At 40.6% G+C, this 25,617-nt stretch overlaps 1 protein-coding gene across 1 annotated transcript in view; it reads left to right on the forward strand.

Annotated features, from left to right (window-relative positions):
* PPFIA2 (PTPRF interacting protein alpha 2) overlaps positions 1-25,617 on the forward strand; it is a 618,303-nt gene that overhangs the window by 19,706 nt on the left and 572,980 nt on the right. The gene's annotated exons all lie outside the window — the stretch shown is intronic.

Consider the following 25,617-nt stretch of genomic DNA (forward strand, 5'->3'; position numbering starts at 1 on the left):
CAATCTGATGTGATTGAAAATGGAATATTAAAAAAAATAGGTATCTTACTCATTTTTTCCCTCCTGTTTTTAAAGTAAACCTTAATGATTTTCTTTTTACTTTGACTTTTTCAAAAACTTAAAACATTGTTTGCTTTGGTTAAAACAAGGTAATATCTGTAATCAATTAAAAAAACAAAACAAGTAAAAAAAAAAAAACACACACTGTGAGCCAAGATCTACAAATTACATCCTGCCCTGAGGTTTGCAATATGACACATGGTCAAGATGAGTTTTCTCGATCCTCCTCTCTGGTCTCCCAACTTTTGGTTGGCTAAAGATGTGCTTGGAACTTGAGAGTCCTGAGAGCAAAGCTCTGCTTATAATTATTGCTAGTGGCTGGAAAGGACAATTGGCAGAGAGATTTAGATGTGAGATTGGGAGAAGAAGGTGGTGTGGATGGGTTAAAGAGAGAGGTAATGAGGGGCCAGTGTCAGCAGCTGTTGAGAATAGTGGGAGAGAATTCAGTTCCAAGGGTGGGTGGAATTAATTAAGGATGGTGGAGGGGCTTGCAATAATGGATGATGGCGGTGAAAGGAGGACAGGGACTGTGCAAGCAGTTGAGGAGTAGAGTAGGGGGTCTCCAATGTCAGCACTGGTTTGGGGGAGTAAGAGCTATTCAGATGCTGCTTGTGGTGGGGTCAAACACTGGAATAGCAACTGAGGGCAGGAACAGTAATGATGGCCACTGCTCCCATTATCATAGAGGAAATTCTGTAGTCCAGAGGAAATTAACTCATCTTTTCTCCCACAAGTTGTTCTGTCTCCTGATAGAAGCATGTGGAAGGGTGCAGATCAGGGTAGGACCTATTCTAGGGGCAACCCCTGCCAGGGATCTGTAGCTATGAACCTACAACAGCACTGCAGAGCAGTTGGTAAGTAATGCAGGTTAGAGGGGCTGTACGCGATCTTTGTATTAGGTATTGCTACACTGTAGAAGTGCTGGGAGAACTTAGTCCTAAAGATTCTGTATGACTCAGCCCTTTCCCTTACTGAAGCTTGGCCATCTAAATTATGAGGGAAATGACAATGAATAGGAAAGTGGTATACATCCTACAGGAAACTAAAGTAATATGGCACAAACAATCTCTTATCTGATCTTGTGCGTGAAGTGATGCTAATGTCTAGTAAAGCCATAATATTAAATGTCCATTTTTAATGTTTAATACTTTTATCTTTGTTTTGTATAAAGATATTGATAAACTGACTTGTCAGATCATTTAATAGCGTGTGACAATACAGATGATGATTCCTGGCAGCGCTCTATAATAATCCCCCAAAATTGCATAAGAAAGTGTACTGTATAATGTATAAAGAATTTTTTGCTTACATTTTGAAAGAAAACCAAATGGTTTTTGATCAACTAGGTCATCTAGGTGTTAGTGTATATAACCAAGTAGTGTAGTGAATTATTTTTATAAATATGGAGCACCATGCTATCAGTGTCATTAAAAAGAAGAAAATCCCAAACAAAAGTATACAAAATGTGTTCCATCCTTGTACTATGTAGCTCCCTTTTTTGAAGTTGAAAAATCCTGAGTTGTGTGTTTCTGAAGGGTTGTTTGCAGGGATTTTTTTATGAATGGCAGGCTCGTATTTTTAACTGTTTGACCTAATCTCATTGTGCATTGGGAGAATCTTGGTTCTTTAAAAGATAAAGAAAATGTATTATCTCCAAGATAATTAAGATTTGTATATTGTGTGGCATTTGTTAATCTTGCAAATGTGACATTTACATAGACCATTCAGTTTTTGAATGATTTTCAACCTAAAATGTACTAACCAAATTTTATTTATAATATTTAGCATTTACATCATGCTGTATATCTACAAAGCACTGAACAAACAGGTTGATGTAAAAACTTTTCTCTCCAGTTTACTACTTCTGGGCATAAATACATCCTTGAAATCTTGTGTAAAAAAACAACTGTCCTTCCCCCCCAAGCACACAATTTCATCATAAGGACAGACTAAATTTCAAAATTTGCTTAACTGGAGACAATAAATAGATTAAAGTAGATTTGAAACTATTCACTTTGATTTGAAATGTTAAATGATTACATTTAATATGTTGAAATACAATAGTTACGACATCACTCAAGGATATCACTCAAGATGAGAGAATTAGACCTTGTTTACACTATGGGGGTAAGTTGACCTAAGTTACGCAATTCCAGCTACATGAATAACATAGCTGGAGTCAACATAGCTTAGGTCGACTTACTGCGGTGTCTACACCACGCTGCATCAACAGGAGACACTCTCCCATTGACTTCCCTTACTACTCTGGTTCCAATGGAGTACTGGAGTGAACAGGAGAGCGATCTGCGGTTGATTTAGCGGATCTTCACTAGATCTGCTAAATCAACCCCCGGTGCATCGATTACTACAGCATCCATCCCCCATGGTAAGTGCAGACATGCCCTTAGAGGGCTCTATTGAGAAATGGTTTCTGCAGTCTTAGACCCTGATCTTGCAAATGCTCTTCTTAATTATATTATTATTATTATTTATTATTATTTATTATGGTAATGTCTAAGGGCCAACCAAAAATGGGAGCCCATTGTGCTACGCGTGCGCGCGCGCACACACACACAGGTTAGTACACTGGTCGTTCTCAACCAGGGGTGCACGTACCCATGTGGGTATACTGAGGTCTTCTAGGAGGTACATCGACTCATCTAGATATTTGCCTAGTTTTACAATGGGCTACAGAAAAATCACTAGTGAAGTCAGTACAAACTAAAATTTCATACAGACAATGACTTGTCTATATGGCTCTATATATTACACACTGAAATGTAAGTACAGTATTTATATTCCCATTGATTTATTTTATAATTATATGGTAGAAATGAGAAAGTGAGCAATTTTTCAGTAATAGTGTGCTGTGACACTTTCGTATTTTTATGACTGTAAGCAAGTAGTTTTTAAGTGAGGTATAACTTGTGGGTAAGCAAGACAAATCCGACTCCTGAAAGGGGTACAGTAGTCTGGAAAGGTTGAGAGCCACTGTAGTAGATGGTTCTTGCCCCCAAAGAGTTTACAATCTAAATAGACAAGACAGACAGTGTGGGGAGAGGGATCGAACAAACAAGCAGATTGAACAATGTGATAGCAGCAAATGGCATGTTCCACAATATTTATTTTAATTTTGGAAGGGGAGGGAGTTAGTCAGGAGGGGATGAATTAAATGGAAATAAAAGGGATGTGCACTGGGGACAGGGCAGGAGAGAAAAGGGTAAGAGGAGCAGGTGTGGAAGTTGGAGCATGCAACTGATCAGCACAGACCAAAAGTCCCTGCTTTGTCTACGCTTTGCTTGTACTGGCTGGAGTCTCTGGCTGGCTCCTCTGCCGTTTTCGCCTCATCCTGACCCTGCAAATACTTACACACAATCTTAACTTTACTACTCTAAGTGGTCACATTAGTTTCAATGGGACTATGCATGGTAATAAGGTTGTGTACATGTATGAACACTAAAAGAAACAGGATTACCTGAAGTAGTAAACTTAAGTGTGTGTGTATAAGTATTTGCACAATGGGACCTTAATTTGCAGCCTCCACTGGTCTTCCAGTATTCAGAATCCTTCTGAATAGTGGACATGCTTGCTAGGCAAGGACTTCCAGAGGCTGCCTGGAAAGTGCTCGAACTGAGCTCGGAGGGAAATGCACTTGGGTCGACACTTGGGCTGTGTGTCACTTACAGCCAGTATTCTGGGTCACAATGCGTGACCTTTTTCAGGAAAAAAACAAAACAAAAAAACTTCAGCTACAACAGGACTGGACAAGGAGTTAAATTATTTATCTTACAATATTTAATATTTCACTTTTGCTTTGGGATGAATTAAGTTCTCTGTATATAGCTTAATAAAGATCAATTCTCAATAGTCCAGTTACAAAAGGAAAAGGTTAATAAAGAGTAAATTGCAACTTCTATTCTGAAACTTTTTTCAGTTATTACTTTCTCAAATTCCTTTTGGGGCTGAAAGCTTCCATACTCTTTTTCTCTACTTAATGATTAAAGTGTTTGGAAATTTGGCTAATATTGTTTAACCTGTGAATGTGAACATTATATACATGGATCCAATTTCAGGATTGGGGTCTCAGTCTTCACCTTGATTGATGTCCATTTGATTTCCCTCTCTCTCTCCAATCCCCATTTTCTTTCTGATGCATTTTAAGGATTCCTCAGTTAAGCTTCAATCCATCATATCTGACTGGCATTTACATGGCAATACATTATTAAAGTTCACACTGGAAAAATATTTTTACAATGTGTAAAATGTTTATTAGCATAGAATATTAAAATGGCCCATTATCAAAATTATCTGGGCTTCATTGCACACTAGTTATGTATTACAAAGAAGCAGATATGGTAGAGAAAATACATTATTTGACAGTAGCTCAGCTTCCATCATTATCAAGTTAAATAATAATCCTCAAAACATTTGTTATTGGAGCCAATATGATGTCTCTTTGTAGTGCAATCAGCAAAGTATATATTGTTGCTCCAGTAAAAAAACATACACTAGAGTGCCCTTTGATTATTATATAGCTCCTTGACTGTAAGTGTGTGTTTAAAAAAAATAATTTTCTGTTATTTAATACATCTGGTTTTTTTAATACTAGTAGTTTAGAAAATAAACAGAGGAATTTACCCAGTAGTCTAGTAGTGCCACAGTGTACTGCCATGGCTCTCACAACCAAGTTTAAAGTCTGATCCAAGGCCAGCAGCAGCTGGGAATGCTATGAAAACAGTAGAGTGTATCTCATCAGCCTGGAAAAATCCCTATTGTTCAAAAGAGTTATTAATGGACTCCTGGGGAGAACTTGCATCCAACTCTTCTCAATTGGAAAAAGGAACCACCCTCAAAAAAAGTCTTCTAATAGGTGTGAGTGTGGACTGAAAGCAAGTTATGCATTTTTTAGGGGGGAAAAAAAGGATTTTTTTAAAGCGTGTACAATAGCTTTCAGAATTGCTAGGCATGTCATTGCTCTACCGTGGGGCATGATTTTACCAAACCCACAATTATAATGAACTTCAACCTTAAGAACTCTGTTTTTATTTGGGGCATGATAACAGTGATATGTGAGCTTGTGCAACTCAGCATACTACAAGTGGGAGAAAATACTTGATAATGGACAGATGGGAGAGAAGGGCAAAACACTTGTCTTCTAGCATTTGTAGTCACCTATTTTTAATTTATTAAATAATTTAAATACTATTCCTTTTTAAATACTTGAATTTGGTGGCACTCCTGATTTAAACCCCTCCTCCACCAACATTTTTTCACAGAACCACTTGCAAGATTAGCTCACCCGATCTAGCATTTTTTTCACATCAAGTTAGTTGTAACTAAACTGGGCAAGAGAGAATGCAGCAATAACCAAGTGAAAAGTGGCATCCAATTAACCTTCTTAACATGTAGCCACCTTTCTGAAGATTTTAACTACTTACCTAGTGCTTTTAGCTTCCATTAAACAGCTCCAGTGTAAGTGCTTACATTGACTTCAATGGGGTTATCCATGTCCCCAATATTACATGCGCGTGCTTGCTTGCTTGCAGGCACTGAGACTATTCCCTGTAGCAATCTCTGCACTTGGTAACAAATGTTTATATTCAGAGGAAATTACCTTTTAATAAGTGCCCAGTCTCTCAGTCAAAGGCTTTTCCCACACACAATGAAAGGACATGGCCTGAGTTAACACAGGATGTAGGAAACTATAGAACATCTTAAATCTTCAAACTGAAGGGCACATGTTAGTATAGTAAATGATTATGCAGGTATTTCTATTTCACATATCTATTTGAGCTCTCCTTTTTTATTATACTGCAATGTAATATGCAAGTGACTGCAGCTTACATTTAATATTGTATCAGTACAGCAGGTGTCTAAATGAAAGAAGGGATTGTGTCTTCACCCATTTAAGAAGATGTCAGAGTTAATAAAAATGTCTGCCTCATGTTCTAAAAATCACCAAACCTGGGCTATAGCAGATCAAAATGTGAGTGAATTCCCATGCATAATACAGAACAGCAATCCCCGACAATGGATTGGTTGTTTTGTTTTCTGTCTGAAGATCCAAAATCTCATGGTGAATTTTTTTCTTCCTCTCCTCTCACTCTGTGGAAGAAGGGGCTTCTGGCCTGATTATCTCCTTATTCTCCAGCACTGTTTAAGGAGCAGCTCTTCTTGCATTTCAGAGGAAGCCTTGCAGTGGTGGAGTACCGGAGTCGACCACGGCGCTTCCGGAGTTCGAACTATCGCGTCTATATCAGACGCAATAGTTCGAACTCTGAGAAATCGAACTCGCCGCGTCGACGGGGCAGGTAAGTGAAGACCTACCCTTAGAAACAGGGGCGGCTCCAGGCCCCAGCAAGCCAAGCGCGTGCTTGGGGCGGCATGCCGCGGGGGGCGCTCTGCCGGTCGCCGGGCGGCTTGCCTGCAGAGGGTCCGCTGGTCCCGCGGCTTCGGTGGTCCGGTGGTCGACCGGCAGAGCGCCCCCCGTGGCATGCCGCGATGCTTGGGGCAGCGAAATGTCTAGAGCCGCCCCTGCTTAGAAACAGTAAACGTTAAATTGACAGTATCCCTTTAATTGAAGCGGTGTGTTCCAGAGGACAGGGCACTCACCTGGGAGTCAAGAAGCCAGGGTTAAATTCCTAGGTCTCCCATTGACCTGCTGCTTCATTCACCTCTTCTACCTCTGTGTCTCTGTCGCTGGCCCCCTGTGGATAAATACTCAGTCACTGAGAGAGCGAGAGAGAGAGAGACTCTGAAGTCAAGTGATAGGGCCACCCACATGGGAAGTGGGACATCCTGGGCCCAGACTCCTTTCCCCAAACACTTTTTTTTTTCATTATTTATCCAAAGTACAAGAACTTTGACAGGAGATTAAGGGAGCCCCGCATTGGAATATTGTGTAGTTCAGTGGTTACAAGACCCTCTTGAGAGGTGGGAAATTCAGGTTCTAATCAATTCTTCCCCTTTGGCAGAAAGAGGGGAATTTGATTATGGGTCTTCCATATTCCAGGCAAGTGTTCTAACCACTGGGCTAAAAGTTATAAGGTGGGCATCATCCCTACCACCTCCTCTTCCCTCTCATTGTATAGGGAGTTTAGGCACCTAATTCAGCTTTGTGGATTACTGTATTATTCCTGTGATATTTTTTTTTCTAGGCACCTAGAAGTTGGGTGCTCTGATTCTCAGCATTGCAGCACTAAGTCCTTTCTTGGATTCCACCCTAACTGCCTGGGAGTTTGTAAGGAATTTCTCAAACAATGCATTGTAGGATTGCACTGTCTCTTGAAGCATTTGGTCACTAAGGGCAGGACAGACAAGATACTGGACTAGATGGATTATTGGTCTTAGCTGAATACCTGATTCCAGTATTAATATGGTTTGTAACCTTGGTCAGATACTACATGGCAGATTTTATTTAGCATCATTTTTTGCATATAGTGCGTAAATAACTGATGGATTTTTAAGACACCAATCTTTAATGGCTTGAAAAGCTGACGGCCCCTGCTCATGTAGTAAGCCACTTACAGCAAACCCAATTTCTTTCAAACAAGTGCATATTGTACGTGAGCAATTCACTTGCTCCGTGGCTTAATTAGAAATTAATCATGTTTTATATTGCCAGAAACACACACAACACTGGACCAGCCCCTGAGGAATGCTGGGATGGTAAATTTGAGCAGCTCTGAGGGCAGAGTTTAATTTGTGACAGTTGCTAATGGCCCCAAAAGGCTCAAGTAGCTCCCAGGATTGTTAGGGTGCAGGTTTTTCCAACCATACTCCTACTTCTACAGCTGGGAGGGAAAGTGGTAGCATAAAACCCGCTATGCCAGCTATCTGCTACCAGAAGATCCCCATGGTCTGGGGTGATCTTCCCATGGCTAGCTACAATAGCTTTAGTATTGCTCTGCACTAGTGGTAAGACCTAAAGTAACCATGATGTTGACACAAATCTGGCCCTATTAAGTTAAGTATTGTTAACTACTTAAGTTTACAACAACTTTCCATCTTTTTTTTAAAAAAAACCTGTTAGTTTGTCTCTCTTTAAAATAGACATTAAGAAAAAGAAATCTGGCTCTATAATATACTTCCAGCAGCTTTATAGGCCTGATACTGATATCTTGGCATATAGAAGAGAGTTTAAGTAAATAGCAGTATTATAGCTGTAATCAATGCTTTTTTTCCCTTGATGAAAAAAGACAATTCTATGTACTCTTAGAACTAAAAAACCAAAAGTGAAACTAATGAATTGCTTCTTTAAATCAGTATTTGTTGGCTACTAAAGTGTGTGTTCAGCATAAGGACTCTTGGACTTTTCACTGATTAAAAATGAGTGAGATTAGCAAAATAGAATTATTCTGTTAATTGCCTTAAATAGCCTGTTTAAGGAGACCTGTACAATACACAGTAGCCCGGATTCAGTACTGCCTTGCACAAATATAGAATATTATCTAAAGTGGTTGTAAATGATTGCCACCAGGGTAAACGAATGGAATTTTAATTTGGGAGCATTTTACACTCGCTTTGCAGAGCTGTAAATGATTGCACAGTGTACAAGGTAGTATAGTCTACTCCAGTAAATACATGTATAACATTGTCAGTATTACTTTACTAGAAGAAAGCACATTTAGAAAAATCCGACTTAAATTGAACATAGATCTTTAGAGTTGCTTATAAAAAGAGTTCCAAAGATCTGTTTCTCTGTATTATAATATTTATGACGTGGTAGAGCACAATTTGGTCTGATTATAAGATTGCTAGTTCTATGATCATATTTGCTTGTCTAAGGGTATGTCTACACTACAAGAGTAGTTCGATTCAACTTAATTCGAATTTGTGGAATCGACCTTACGAAGTCAAATTTGTGTATCCACACTAAGGACACTAATTCGACTTTGTGAGTCCACACTAATGGGGCAAGCGTCGACTTTGGAAGCGGTGCACTGTGGGAAGCTATCCCACAGTTCCCGCAGTCCCTGCTGCCCATTGGAATGCTGGGTAGAGCCCCCAATGCCTGCTGGGGGAAAAAATGTGTCGAGGGTGGTTTTGGGTAACTGTCGTCATTGAACCGTCAATCACGCCCTCCCTCCCTGAAAGCGCCTGCGGGCAATCTGTTCGTGCACTTTTCTGCTCAGTGAAAGCGCGGACGCCACAGCACTGCGAGCATGGAGCCCGCTGCAGTTATGGCTGTTCTCACCTCCTCGCACCTTATCGTCCACCTCTTCCACAGTCAGCTGCTGAGAAATCAGGCTACTTTTCAATGGTGCTGCAAGCACTGGTGGACCATAGGGGACGTTTTACCAACATCAACGTCAGGTGGCCAGGCAAGATTCATGATGCGCGTGTTTTCAGGAACTGTGGTCTGTTTAGACACCTGCAGGAAGGTAGTTTCTTCCCGGACCACAAAATAACTGTTGGGGATGTGCAGATGCCTATAGTGATCGTCGGGGACCCAGCCTACCCGCTAATGCCCTGGCTCATGAAGCCCTATACAGGCGCCTTGGACAGCGACAAGGAACTCTTCAAGTACCAGCGAGCAGCGTGACCTGTGACTGTTCAGTTTCTTTACAGAGAAGCTGAACCTGCCCCTGTTTCTTTACCCAGTTACTGTTGACTATCCTCTGCAGTTACATACCCCGTCCACCCCGTTTCCCCCACTTCCAACACACGTGTAAAAATAAAATACATGTTCCATTGTTACTTAACAAAGGTTTCTTTATTAATGACTTTGCGTTAAAGGGTTGAAACTGGGACGCAGACTGTGCTGGGTAGGGTGTGCGGTGATGTAAAGACCGCCTCTAAACTCGAGGAATGACAGGCTCCTGCTCCTAGAGCGGTCCGCAGTGCCGGACTGGTTGTTTCAACGGAGCCTGCCATCCCTCCTTTTTGGGATTCTGTGTGTGGGGGCTATGTGACCTTTTGGCGGAGGAGGACAGATACAGATTCCTCTGGTGCGTGACTCTGCGGTCCAGGACAAGGACCGCTGCATAAGATCTGTAACCGCCCTCCCCCGCTACAAAGTCACGTCCCCCCACACCCACACAGAACCTGGAAACCACCTCCCATACTGACCAGAGTGCCTACTGACTGCACTGTGTGTGTGACCTGCTGCTGATCCTGCCCCCGTGTCTGTACCCTGGTAAAGGTGACCGTCCTATGCAATTACCAACCCCCTTCCCCACCCCCCCTTCAAACACAGTCTTCTGTGTAAAAAAAAAAAAAAAAAACCATGATGGAAACAGTAATTAACAGCAAAGTATTTTTAATAATTAACTAGACAGTTAGGGGATGAAACTGGGATTTGGGCTTGGGTGAGTCAGGAAGGGAAGGACTTCTAAAAATTTAGGGTATGAGAGCTTTTGGGTACTTGAGCACTCTGCTGGGGTGCAGTGACAGTTTTCACGGCCCCTGGCGCCCCTCCTTCTTATTACTTTGGGTGAGGGGGGTATGGAACTTTGTGGCGGGGGAGGGCGGTTGCAGATACACTGCAGGGGGGCTCTGTCCTCCTGCCTGCGGTCCTGCAGAACATCCACAAGGCGCCGGAGCGTGTCCGTTTGCTCCCTCATTAGTCCAAGCAGCGTTTGAGTCGCCTGCTGGTCCTCTTGACGCCACCTGTCCTCCCGTTCGCTGTGTGAGCGCTGGTACTGAGAGAGGTTCTCCCTCCTGGGGTATTTCCTGTGTGGCTGGTCAGAGCATCCAAGCTCGGACTGCTGTCCAGAGCGTCAACAGAGTGGTGCACTGTGGGATAGCTCCCGGAGCAACTAAGGTCGATTTCCATCCACACCTAGCCTAATTCGACATGGCCATGTCAAATTTAGCGCTACTGCCCTCGTCGGGGAGGAGTACAGAAGTCAAACTAAAGAGCCCTCTATGTCGAATTAAATAGCTTCGTGGTGTGGACGGGTGCACGGTTAATTCGAATTAACGTTGCTAAATTCGAATTAAAGTCCTAGTGTGGACCACGCCTAAGTAAACTTTTTTATGAAAACAAGTTTATACCTTCTATAAAAAGGAAGTGATACAATTCTGAAAAATGCTACTCTCTCATCCTGCACATAGAACACCATGGGTTCTGTGCAGGTGTCTATCCGCATATTGTAACTTACAGGATCCAGGATCAGGACTACAGACTGCAGTGCCAACTCATCACAATATTAAAGATCATTCCATCAAAGGAAAGTCACACACTGATTTTTTTTTTTAACATTACATCTGAGTGCAAACTGTGTGTCTGATGCTGTACAAACATGAAAGGAGACAGAGGTTCCAAATCCTGAAGTACTACAGACTCTTTGGGCTAGTCTACACTTACCAGCCGGGTCGACGCGGTGAGTTCGACTTCTCTGAGTTCGAACTATCGCGTCTAATCTGGACACGATAGTTTGAACTCCGGAAGCGCCACGGTCGACTCCGGTACTCCTCCACTGCAAAAGGCCGTGGCGGAGTCAACCTTGGAGCCGCGGACTTCGATTCCGCGGCGTCTGGACGGGTGAGTAGTTCGAACTAGGGTACTTCGAATTCAGCTACGCTATTCACGTAGCTGAACTTGCGTACCCTAGTTCGACCCCCGCCCTTAGTGTAGACCTGCCCTTTATTTCTTAAATCAAAGTTATAAAGATTTGTGGAAGAAGTATGTGTTAAGAGTGATTGGATTGTGAAGGGAAAGAGAGTGTGCTCCTGCCATGAAGGGAGCATGGGAAAAGGGCATGAAGCCTAAAGTGGTAGAAGAGAACAAAAGGAATGTTTAGTTGGGCAGCTGGAACATATTTCTTGAAAACTACTTGCATTCTGTAGCTTGTTCCCCTATAGTTAAGCGGAGTAGATAAAATATTTAAAATGTCTGAAGTGTAGTTCTGTACTTTTTAATATCAGAGCAGACTCAGCATGAGCCTGAGGCAAGGCTCAGTGAAGGCATCTTGAAAGACTTCCGTTGACTACGGTGGGCTTTGGATCAAAGCCCCATCTAGAATATTGTACAGACCAGTCTTAAACTTTGAGCAGAACTTTTAAACTGTACCTGCTGCAGGATGAAAATGTGGCCTGACATTTTGTTGTAAGTTGCATATCTTTCAAGTAAGTTATTAGTGACTGAAAAGATGGATTCTTAATAGCATTCTGAACACTCATGGAGACTGAAATCTGATTCCAGATCCAGATGGCTGTTTGGGTCTATCTCTAGTTTATAATGGAAATGTGTTTGTCATCTCCATCACGTTGTATTTGTTAGTGAGTGCTGTAATATTGTCACTATAGTGAATGGGCGTCGTGCATAAAAATACTTTGCCTAAGATACAATATTGAGCAAGCTGCTCTTTTGGGATCATGAGTAAGGATGAACGCAAATGGGTAAGATCTGTCATTATGTTTTAAATGATTTAGTTTTGATGAAACTGATGGCAAAGAATAGAGATGCTGACACAAGTCTTAAAAACCTACCATGACAACTTTGTTTTGATGTTGTTGTGCAATGAAATATATTACCATTTGAACATGGCAGAACATGGCCTGCATTTGTTGACTAGAACCTTTCTATTTACGTTGCCCTGGTGATTTCATTGAGACTATTCAAGAAATAAAGATCTATTTTTATTAATATATTTTATAGATGGTGGAAGTTGTCATAGCTTCATTGACTTCAATAGAGCTATAATTTGCACCAGCTGATGTGTCCCACTGAGCATCAGAACATGCCCCAGAGTATAGAGAATACACGTAGTTGTTGTGCTATGCAGTTGTTCTCACAAATAGATTCATTCAAAAAGTCCATGCTCGACACAGCTCAAAACTGGTTTTGATGTGTTGTAGTGTGATGTTATTTACAAAGGTCTAGATTTTGATCTCAGGATTTTCCGCAGTGTAACTCCACTGTCATCAGGATTACTCTGGTTTTTCATTGGTGGAACCAAGATTAGAATCTGTGCCAAAGACTCTCTGTCTTACCGTGCACAGATTTTTAAAAGTACACTTTAAAAAATTGAACTCCGAATTGACCTCTTCACAGTGTAATGGTCAAAAATGATATATTGTAAAGACTTCTGTCTGCCTGATGTGTCACACCTTGTTTTTCCAGCACTGCAATATTATATAGAAGTTTATTTTAAAATGTTCACTTTTCACTTAGATACATAAGTTATTTCTAGTGTACTGGATCATACTGTTAAAAGGATTATTCGTATATTTACTAGTGAACTTCAATCTTCAGTTGCATTAACAATTATCAGTATATTTATTACTGAAGGGGTTTTGTTAATATCTTATCAAATTAAATAAACTTATTTGGAAATGTTGACTTGTGTGGAGGAGAGGGGGGAAAATTCAGGAGGAAAATATAGTGACCTTGCTTTGTTGAACTAGTGCATGAAGTTTGATCAATATTAAGCTTTAAGAGGGTTCTGTTTAGAGAAGTTTGTTTGTAGCTTTGCAGTTTCTTCCAATACTGAGGAACAATTAAAGCTTGTCTGATTGGGAATAGGAGGATATAAAAAGAAAAGGAATGTTAAAGTTAATTATTATTTTGAGGCCATACTTTTGAGGGCCTGCCATTCTGCACACACCACCTCCTCCCTACTCAGCCTCCATTTATTGTTGCTAGTTGCAGAAATTGTGCCTTAATAAAGTAAAATATCAGCTAAGAATGGAAAAAGTAAACAGAAGCTCAAAACCAGGAAAGAGACCCAGCTCAACAGCTTCATATGAGGTTGGAAATCTCCATGATAGGAATTTCAGTTGATATTTTTTGGATAGAAATGATGGCTAGTAGTACAGCACCAAGTTCCATATTGAAAATCGCTCTTTGAGATTTTGTGATGAATGCAGCTTTATCTTGTATTTTATTATTTTAATCTTTCACTGACTATATAGAAAACATGCAACAACCATGTCTTACTATGCAGTTAAATAGATGACCAGAAATTTTTGAATGGTGAATTTCCTGTCTTTTTTTTTCCTCTTGAGAGACAAACTGAGTGAGGTAATCTTTTATTGGACCAACTTCTGTTGAGAGACAAGCTTTTGAGTGTACACAGAACTCTTCTACCTCACCTATGTTGTGTCTCCGTGATGGGGTGGGGGTCCCCGTCCAGTGCGGGGTGAGGACACCTCATCCCTCGAGTGCCCGTTTCTTCAGGGTAGGACACTCAATGGACTTACACTGATAAGATTGTCCTGCGTCACAGGGCAATAAGGCCTAATGGTCAGAGTCGGTGGCGAATCTCTCCTTCGCGGGTTGAAGGCCTAGCAGCCCGAGCTTGTGGGGAGTCCCTGGATGCCAGGGTAGTGGGCCACCCCCAGAGGGAGGGTGGTGGCCTAGGGTAGGGGGACCTGGGCTCTCCCCACTCCACCAAGTTCCAGCCCAGGGCCCTAGTAGTGGCAGAGGGCTCCGCCACTGAGGTCAGCGGGGATCCAACTGCAACACGCTTCCTATGTCTGGGACTCTGGCTAGTCCCTCCCACTCCCCCACCCCGGGCTACTTCCTATCATAGTTCTGGTGGCAGTAGTTGGGGCGTCTTCAGGTTGCTTGGCTGGGGCTGTTCCTGGCATCTCCAACCCCTCCTGGGTATCAGCGGGTGCCTGGGTGTCAGCTGGGGCCTCAGCGTTTTGGGCTTCCGTGGGGTGGGTTGGTAGTTGCTCCCCGGCAAAAGCCTGTATGATACATCCTTCTCCTCCGGCGGTCAGCCCCAACAGAACTGGGCGGCCTGCCTTTATGCAGTCACTGCACCTGGAGCATGCCCAGCCCAGTGAAAGTGAGTAAGGGTGCGGGAGAGCGAGTGACGGAGGGAGGTGGGATGGAGTGAGCGGGGGGGTAGGGCTTCATAGGACAGACGGGGTGGGGCGTAGCCTAGTTCTAGGGGTGGGGCAGGGGATGGGGCAAGGATGTTTGGGTTTGAATGACTAGACAGTTGGCAACCCTATGTGCAGACTATGGGAAAACCAGACCATATGGAAACAAAGGGGGCATGGCTTAAGCGTGGACACTAAAATATTCTTAACATAGATTGAAAGTAGGAAATGATGATGACATTTTGTTTGTGGTCATGCTCGAGGAAATAGAAGGCACAGTAACAGTCAGAAGCAGTAACTTTCTTTTTTTTTTCAGAATCATATATTCATAGATTTTATTTGCTTTTATATGACAAAAGTTGGTTACCCACTATTAAATATAAAGTTGGTTATTGCTAACGTCTCCTGGTTAACGTTATCTATCAAAATGCAGACTGGCTGTAACATTATAATAACTAGGATAAAGCTTTATTTTGCTTTCTGTGAGTCTTACTTTCTCCTATTGAACTGTCAGCATATTCCCAACACAGAGCCATCACACATGCAGTTGAATTCTTTTAAAGTAATGTTATTCTTAAAGCACAAACCCATTGATCTTCCCTCTTCTTTATAATTTTTGCCATATTTGGTAATTATTGGCAATATTCATAGGCAAAGAAAGCTTTTTCTCTTAGAGCCTGTCTGTCTTCCTAAAATATTTGATCATGTAAACAGTAAAGCAGTAGTGCTGTGTCTGCGGTATCTTAATCATTTTCACGATAAAAGTCTGATGTCACAAATAGCATCTAGCAGAAGAAAATGCTGGGCTGTAAATAAGAAAGCTTTGAAATATTAATATCTAGGGGAGGAGGATGATCATGTGGTGATTGCCTGAAACCCAGTGGCAAGAACTGCATGCATCAGTCTCGCTTTCTAATTCTGCTTCATAAACATCACTATCAGTTATTTTAGCTTGAACCAGACACATCCACTGGTACATAAACTATTGATGGTTCATTATCTCAAAGCTCATAAAGACACATGACTGAAAATGAGATAAAAATAAACTGGGCTAGTCAATAGAATAGAGATGGAGTACAAATGCTTACAAAGGAGACTGTTGCTACTAAAATTTGTAGACAAAATAACTTTCATATAAGCTATAGCTGGTGGTGAGGAGTGAAAAAATATAAGCAAGTTTAGAAGGCGTAACTCTAAAATCTGATAAATTCTCTGCTTGCTTTAAAGAATCTGAGTGATATATTTCCACAATCTAAGACACCACAGGAATATGTTAAGAGAATAATGCAAGGAGATAAAAATCTAACTTATTGAATGAGGTGGTTTTGTAGCCATGTCAGTCTCAGGATATTAGCGATACAAGGCAGGTGAGGTAATATCATCATTTATTGGACCACCTTCTGCTAGTGAAAGCCCATCTCTCTCATCAACAGAACTTGGTCCAATAAAAGATATTACTTCACCCACCTTGTGTCTCTAACTTTTTGAAAACATTATAAGCCCTCACTAACTATGGAAAATATTTAGGGACCGCTCTTAAAGAGGCCTCCATCCAGCTTCTATGTTTACATAAATAATACTTAGAGCTGGGATTTTCCAAAGCTCTCTTCTTTGGCCCAACTCTGCTCCTATTGGATTTAGTGGTAGTTTTGCCATTCCCTTTGCCTAACTTTGCTACTAATGCAGAATGGTTTGCCCCACCCTAATGCCTGCCTGCGTCATTGCACCCCTAGGCTCCCCTAGATATGGGGAATCTTCAGGTGGCCATGTAAGCCAGGTGGCTTTGCACTTCCGGACTGGCACAAAATTTCTGCAGCTTAGCCAAGGATCTGTCTCAAGATTTAAAAAAAAAAAAAGGGCTGTAAGTTTTAATTGAATCTTTTATCTGTTTTAAACCCAATTTTCTGTTTGCATTTCCAGGATCTTGCCAAGATCTATTAGCTATTTTTTCATTAATGATTTTTCTGAATAGTGAATATGTATAATTTGTTAGGAATCTATAGTCCACTTGGCACTAAGTGGCAGAAAAAATCATAGTCCATCTCTAAGAACTTGCAGTCAAAACAGCTGGATGATTTAAAATAACCCACGAGATTAGAAGAAGGTTCTGTTTGACATGTATGACATCATTTTTATTGATGTGGTTTAGTTTGTGGGATTCCCAGTTGAAGTGAATATTGAGGATGGATTTGAAAGAGGATGGATATCTGGTATGCTGGGATACGAAGGAAATTCTAGATATAGGAAGGATCAAGAGCAGTGAGAAAATGAGACGAAGCAAGAGGTGAGATGGGATTCCCTGTGAGAGTGGTAGGGAAAGGGAGGAGCAGTATGAAATGACAATAGTTGTAGGCTGGAGCATGTACATGCATTGTTCTACCATCTTGACCATACCTTAATACATGGAAGGCAAAAGGCAGTCCGTGTAGGGATTTAGGACCTGGTCCATTTCCCAATGAAGTCTATTGGATACTGCTATTATTATCAAAGATGACTAATAATGTCCTGATGATCTGAAAGAGAATACATGCCACTATTGTTTGAATGGAAAGATTCTTCAGTTAACATGAACTGATTTTGAAACTCTCCTACCCACTGGTCTTCACACATGCATCCTCTGGGTAGTGGACAAAGCACTTGATCCAAAGCCCACAGAAGTCAATGGGACTTGCATCAGGACTTAATTGGGGAATAGTTATTGGGCTTTGGATCGGGCTCTAATTGTGGTGGTTCAATATGCAAGTCTCCTAGATAAGTGGAACATTAAAAGTGAAACAGCAGAATGTTTACAGCTCTCGATTAACGGGCTAAATCACTTAACTAAACATTACCTGCTATAAAAGGGAATGGCCATCTTTCCTTTCATGTTGTGGGCAAGCTATAAACGGCTATGTTTCACTGGGAAGTTGAGCACTGGTTGGTTTTTCACTATGGGAAGTTGAGTGACATAATGCAATTTTCTGGTGGCACCTATCAGAGAGGTGTTGGGAAATGCATTCTAAAGAAGGGGGGATTACATTTATAAATGCAAGAAAATATATTTAGACAGTAGTAATCCATAGGTTTTCATGCCAGGCTCCAGGGAGTATCTTTCCTTTCAATGCTATTTGTGCCTGCTCTAAACCAACATAAAAACCCTGTGGCAATAAAAATATGAAAACATGCATTAAATAATATTAATACAGTATGGATGGAAAATTAAATACTACATTTGAAGTGGTTGCACTTTTCCTTTATCTGTTATATACTTGCCTAAATTTAGTAGGTTTTCTTTTTTTCTCGTATTGAGTCACAATGATAATTTCAAGTGCAACCTGAATTATTTAAACTTTTTGTGCTACTACTAGAGAACTGTACAGTTAATCAATTTTGTGTGATGATTCCATTGATACATATTTTAAACACTATTGTGAATATGAATAAAGGTACGCTATCACATAATAGCATGTAGAGTCTAATCCCTCAATATATGTTTTTGACCATCTCATTTGTAAATTTACAATATTATACTTCTCAGTGAATGGAAACTTTTTGTCATAGTCCTATGACTATGTAGATTTTTAGGGCCAAGTATTCAACGAGCTTCCATTAATGAACGCAAAATACTTGTAGGCAACTTGATGTACCTACATAAACTCACATTTGTGCATCCACATTGGCATTTCCATGCACAGATCAGGTAATTAGAAATGGAGTCACCTGCTTTGCATGTCCAAACATAGAAGTATCCATTTGTGAGCAAATAAAACCTATGTACTTTATAAACGCCTTAATGAAAACTGTTTGTTTGAAAGTCTACACTTGAGCCTGACCGTTAATAATCTCCTTTTGGGAAAAAGCTGTTTATTATACTGTATACTATAGGATCTCAGCTAACTCTTGTAGACTTGAGAAAATGCATACTTTTGCCATCATAAATACCCGTAAATATTTCTAATTGTATTGTTATAGCGCAGTCAAAAACATTAAACTCTGAAAGATAATAATGTGCGTCACAACCATATAGTGTCAATCATTTTATGGTTATAAGTTGATTAATTGATTATTCTGCTTCTTAATGTCTTACTGGAGAGTTCTGTTTTAAAACAGTGATATTACAAGGAGAAGTGAAATATTTACAGTCATTTATCCCCCAAATCAGATCCATATTAAAAAATGAAGTTTTTGCTACTTGTAATGATTTCTACTTTGATTTTTGAGAACTTTGAAAGGAAAAATAAATATCACTTTCATTCTGCTTGTAAGTCTTTCAAATTGAATCTGTACTCCAATATTTTTATCAAAGTTTTTAACAATAAGATATAACTTGTTCCTTGTAAGCATGCTTCCTCACTTCTAGGGCACCCCTCACCCCTGGATGCAGAATTGCAGGGGATTTTGCCTATCGCATCCTCTCCAAGGGGCCAGTTCTTTTGCCTACAATAGACTTTCTCAGTCTACATCGTCTCCTAACTCCCCCTCTGGGTGTTCTGTGGCTTGGCCCTCTGGTCAAGTCACACAAAAGTCTAAACTCCTTCCCAAGTAGCATGAACAAGTCCATATAAAGAGTCAAACAAGTCATCAGATTAAAAGCCCTCCTGCCCCTCTCAGGCTTCACTATTGTTGCCTTGTTGTATCCTGCCTGTTAGGTCCTAGTCTAAGGCTTCTCTCTGTCAGAGACACCTGTCTCTGCAGTCTCTCCCCCTCAGCTGAGCTCTGTTTATATGGCTTAGCTCTGCCTCTTCTATCCAGGAAGCAATTAGTTACTCCCTCCCCCCTCCCTTCCAGGAGCAGAGCATGACTAAGTCTTTTCCCTTGCCTTTCAAGTGTTGGGGATTAAGTCCCATCAGATTCCTACACTGGTTTTTTTTAGCACAGTATTAGCAGAAAGGAATATTACTGAAGTACCTTGAGGAGCCAATGCCCGTTGAAGTCAATGGAAGGACTCCAATTAACTCCATTGAGGTTTTATCAGGGCCTATATCTGAGCTCACTCAAAGATTTGAAATAATGTGGAATATATGTCCTGATGAAATAATATAGTTATGTGTACGTTCTCTGCTGTCATCCTTTTTTCTTTACTGCATGGTTTCATTGTCTGTTTTCCAAAGTATTTCATGAATCATTATACTACTTGACTAGCTTGAGGGGAAAATAATATATTAATCACCTTTAAAGAAAAAAAATCCTTTAAAATAAGTCACCACACAAAAAGAATTCTCTCTTTTATGAATTACCAATTCATAGGCTAACAAATGATGATGAGCTTATACTTCGAAAGTGCTCTGGATACATTTTTACCAATGCAGGTGAGAAGAGAATAAACATTGTAGACCATAATTATCCATTTTTCCTAAAAACAAAACAAACAAACAAAAACTTGAAGTAAAGTAGAACTGGAATCAATGTCAGGTCTGAACTCTCTGGATCTGTGCACAGTGAAATGATTTCACAGAAGAATGCTGAAGTTCTCTGTTTGTCTGGAAAATGGCAGACCTCCTCCAGTGTAAATCTATTTGACTCTCAGCACTGACCTAACCCAAGTTATAGAGTAGGGGGTAGGCAACTTATGGCATGAGTGCCAAAGACGGCACGCGAGCTGATTTTCAGTGGCACTCACACTGCCTGGGTCCTGGCCACTGGTCCGGGGGGGCCTGCATTTTAATTTAATTTTAAATGAAGCTTCTTAAACATTTGAAAACCCTTATTTACTTTACATACAGAAATAGTTTAGTTATATATTATAGACTTACAGAAAGACCTTTTAAAAACCTTAAAATGTATTACTGGCACACGAAACCTTAAATTAGAGTGAATAAATGAAGACTCGGCACACTGCTTCTGAAAGGTTGCCGACTCCTGTTATAGAGTGCACACTCTTGCTGTTCCCAAAATAATAAAGCAGACCTGTATCAACATTTTAACTGGAAGACAACTAATGGCTTTTTCCTTTCCTCCTCTTTGAACTGTAGCCTACAGCTAAATCCCTTTTGGCAAACAGTTCTACAGGAATTTAACCTCCAAATTCACTAAATTACATGGTGTAAAAATTTTAAACTCATATCATTTAATTAACAAAATAAAATTCCTTAGTGTAATTTTCTCTTGAAGGGAGAATCTTTTCTGATCTCAAGGAATCCTAGTTGAAAACAGTTTTCCCTTCATAGTCTTCAAACCCAAGTTTCCCTCTTTTTTTTTTTAAGATTAAAACAGCTTTAGAGAGGAGGATTTTTTTAAATCTGTTAACTGCAAAACTCTGCCTCTTGCAGGTGAAGAAAAATACTCATGTCTGAGTACACATTTCCCTTATAGAGACTGGAAACAACTCGCCCACAGTCTGGTGATTAAAGCACTTGGCTGCCGCAGAGGTGTTTTTGCTATCATGATGATGTGCAGGATAAGAACCAGAATGATAGAGCACTTGTTATCTCACTGGCTAAATATTTGTTGTTTTTTTTGTTCAACGTTTTGCATTTTCTTCTGTTCTTAAGTATGTGGATTGCATTCAATGTCCTCCCATTTTATACCACAATGTCATTCACCAACAGGGTGACCAGATAGCAAGTATGAAAAATCAGGACAGGGGGTGGGGAGTAATAGGGGCCTATATAAGAAAAAGCCCCCCAAATTGGGACTGTCCCTATAAAATCGGGACATCTGGTCACCCTATTCACCACTCATTCCCCTTCTTATGAATCATGTACACATGCTCACCAGAGGGTGCCCATCTGGTTGCAAGCCTGTATACCATGTATGGAGGTAGTTCACAGAGCAGTCCTCCTTGGAGATACTCATCTGCTTCATTGTTGGAGGACATTTCAGATACCTTTCTCAATTTTCTGGGGCTGGAGCATGCAAACAATTTCCAATCCATAGATCTTATCTTTTATCAGAACTTCCTGTCTTGACCTTCCTTCTCCTCACTGTTGCTCATGCTGATCACTTGGTGTTGATGGGGGCGTTTTTTAACCTGTTTTTCTTGCTCCCCTGCTTAGGCTGCCTCCCAACAGGTGACAGCCAGGCTTCCAAAGAAACCTGTCCATTAAGCAAATTGATAGGCATACCAATATGTTTTTTACAAATGTCTGAACATCTCCAAATATGCAACTTTCTACATTAATAGGTTCATTCCAAAAAAATAAATGAGGCCTCCACAATTATCAGTGTAACTAGATGCTGGTTATCTGAATACTTACAGAAAACTGAATGTAACTTAGTGTACATGTTAGCAAATACACTTTGAAAGGGAGAATTGGTTACATTTATGAGGAAAGTATGTGCAAACTAAGGTTATAAAAAAACAATTCCATTGTTCAGACTTTGAGTGCAAAAACAAGCTATCTACATCACATTAAATAGGGGCCTTTTGCAATGTTTTTTTCTTTTTCTCTATAAAACAAGTGTCCTTGAGGAATGGAGTAGTTTTTCCCCCCATGAGTCAATAAATGACTCATGAATGGTCATCGTACAGCTTCCTTCAAAGGTGATGTATTTTATTTGGCATGAGAGTAGTGTTTCTGTTTTTGAAGAGCTGCAAGAGAAGTCTAAGTAGGTAAGTTTGGAATACTGAGGTGCGAGGTCTATTTCAGTGGAATGTTAAATAGCCAGTTTGAAAGAGATTATATCCCAAATGTCAAAGAGAGACCACAAATATTTCTATGCAATGCGAAGGATAAATCCCTTTCTAATGGGGTTTTGTGACTGAATGCACCCCTGTATTCACACCCTACACACTATTGTATTAATCTCTATACAGAATATGCCTTATGAGGTATCATTTGAAAACTAATAACTCACTGGTCAATAATATCATGGTAGAACGTTGCCACACACATTCTATGTGAAGTTATGAACATAAGTTGAAATTATGACTGAAATGTCTGGGGAGGGGCAAACCTATTCGTCAGCAACAAAGAGCAAGCTGGCACTTCTAGCCAGGTGTCATCAAAGCTGCTGGGCAGTCACCTGTCAAGTGGCCATTCTTTGGCAGTGAAGGGGGGTAGGAACAGGTCCATCTGCATTTTAGCAAATAACGGTATGGAACCTCTTTCACCATGAGACTTCATGTCTCCATCTTGAATCTAGGGGTAGCTCTCAGGAATATGCATTTCCAAAGGATGACTGACTATAAAAGAGAGGGGCAAAAACACCCCAAGATCGATCTATCTTTCTCTGCCCCCAGAAGACAAAGGAACCAGCCTTTGGACTTTGGCAGGGGTTCTGACCTGAGAATTTGGTCAGCCATGTTGCTGGGAACATGTGATAAGGATATTTTACCTTGAACCAAGTCTAGTTTGTTAGGTCTTAGCTACTAAAAAGCATTTTTATCTTGTAACTGTTTGACTTTAATACCTTGTACTTGTACTCAAATAAAATCTTTCTAGTTAAATAAACTTATTTTTAATAAAAAACTAATCCAGTGTTGTTTAAACTGAGTTGTTTGGTAACTCCCAGTAAAGTACCCACCTGTTGTATATTGATCCCTTACAGGAGCAACAGACTGTCAATATCTGAACTATCCAGGAGAAGGCGGGATAGTGTAGAACACATATGTTTTGGGGAAAATTTGGGACTGGAGTATGTTGGGATCACCCTGCTGGAAGCCAGTGTGTGGCTAGTGTGTTGCTGACAGGCTGCTGGACCAAGGCTGCAGCTACAAACAGCCTACCAGTGTGCAGGTCACAGTCTGAGTGTCTGTTTGTGAGTGGCTCAGGTTGGAGTGACACAGCCCCTCACTGGTCTTGACTGCACCCTGGAATGTGACTGATTAGATTCCCATTCAGTCACATAAGATGCAGAGGTTGGTGACATGGGACCTTTGGTCCCCTGGGGCCTGATAATGCTTTCACCCATCCTGATGTAAATCAGGATTGAAACCCATTAAAATCTATGGAATTATATGCTGTTTAAAATGAAATAATTGAAAGGAAAATTAGGCCCTTTAGGACTGTGTCTGTCTAAACTGTTCTTTGAAGTTGCAGCTCAGGCTGATGCTTGGGCTCTGAAGCCTAGGGAGGAGGTTGGGTGTCAGACCCCTGAGCTCCAGCCCAAGCCACAACTCCAAAGTGCTGTCTGCGCAGCCACTTTTAGCATACTAGCATGAGCCCGAAGTCTGACAACACAGGCTGGGAGGCCCATTGACATGGACAGTGTCGACATACCCGAAAGTTTTCCCACTGTTGGTACCCAGTGCAGTTCTCCCAGTAATAGGGCTAGTGCAGACTGGCTAGTAGCTATTTAACTCCTATCGTCTGGTCTGAATAACACTGTGGTTAAAATGCCAGTGGCTGCCAGTATCCTTGCCTATGCTAATTCTCCCACCATTGCTGATGCAGGTGGAACTGTGCCAGCAGTAGTAATCGTGAAGAATTTCAAGAAAAAAGGGTTAGTGCAGTTAAGGTCTGAATTATAGCGAGTCAAAATTTTTCAAACAAACAAAATTTGCCTAAAAAAGGAATTTTTTGACAAAAATTGTCAATTTTTCATGAAAAATGTTTTGGTAGTTCATATCAAAAAGGCTATTTTTTAAAGTGAAAACCGGCTTTTCTGTAAACAAAAAATTCTTAAAGTGGTTTTCAATCTTAAAAAAAAAAAAAAAATCTACGTTTTAACCTTTAGTAGTTTTGAAGCCCTTTGTTATGAAACCAGCTTTGACATTTTTCCAAGAAATGATTTCTTTCATTTTACAACTAGCACTAGCGTGTGTGTGGTGGGACTCTGAAGGCCTTATGCTTTGAATAGTGCGAGAACTGCTATTATTGAACAGCACTTAGTGAGGTTACTTTAAAAAATATATAAGGGAAGACGGGTAGCATCAGGCTTTGAGTCTGTTGGGTTACATGCCAGCACCTGCCTTTCCATGCTTAAAAGTGAACCTAATGGCATCATGGCAGCCAATGAGATTCCACCTTTAGCAATGACTTTTAGGAGAAAATGTCATGTGAGCTCTTTTTCTTTTATGGCATAAAATAAAAATGTTCTGAATATGTAAGAATACCTGTATGCACATCTTTCTCCTACCTTAGTAGCTCTCAGGAATATGCATTTCCAAAGGATGACTGACTATAAAAGAGAGGGGCAAAAACACCCCAAGATCGATCTATCTTTCTCTGCCCCCAGAAGACAAAGGAACCAGCCTTTGGACTTTGGCAGGGGTTCTGACCTGAGAATTTGGTCAGCAATAATTTATAGCAATAATTTTACCTTCAACTACAAATGTCCTTTACAGGTATTTCTCCCCTTCCCACTCCCACCCCCAAAACTCTACTGGCTGAAAATGTTGCAAGTTTTCATATGGTTTTGTTTTAGATTTTTTTTCTAGTACCCCAAAGTGATGACAATATGGCAATATCTATTTTGATGCACTTATTTTCAGGGTATCTATAAATAGAAAAATATACGGTTTATCAGAATGGCCCCAATTCTCTAAAGCACATTAAGTTCAATTAACTTTTACATCTGAATAGGGATAGAATTGTTTACTTGCTTAAACTTAAGATTCTGATGTGGACGTATACACAGCAAACTGATGGATACTTAAATCTTGCTTTATTGAGGAACTGTATGGCTGGGGGGCGTGCATGTAATCCTATACTGGCAACTGTTTAAGTGCTTATGCTTCCTGCTATATTATCCATTGAAAGTGGCTGTGCTCTAACTAGCATGGTCCTTGTAAGCCTGCTGGTTTGGAAAACTGATGGGAGTTCTTTGCTGCTATCCAAGGTCAGAGGATCTAGACTGCAGCTACTTTGAAGCCTATTGCCTTTAGGCCTTTCTCCAGCTGTATAAAACCTTTTTTGC

The sequence above is a fragment of the Mauremys reevesii genome, linkage group 1 (assembly GCF_016161935.1).
Source record: "Mauremys reevesii isolate NIE-2019 linkage group 1, ASM1616193v1, whole genome shotgun sequence".
Lineage (NCBI taxonomy): Eukaryota > Metazoa > Chordata > Testudines > Geoemydidae > Mauremys > Mauremys reevesii.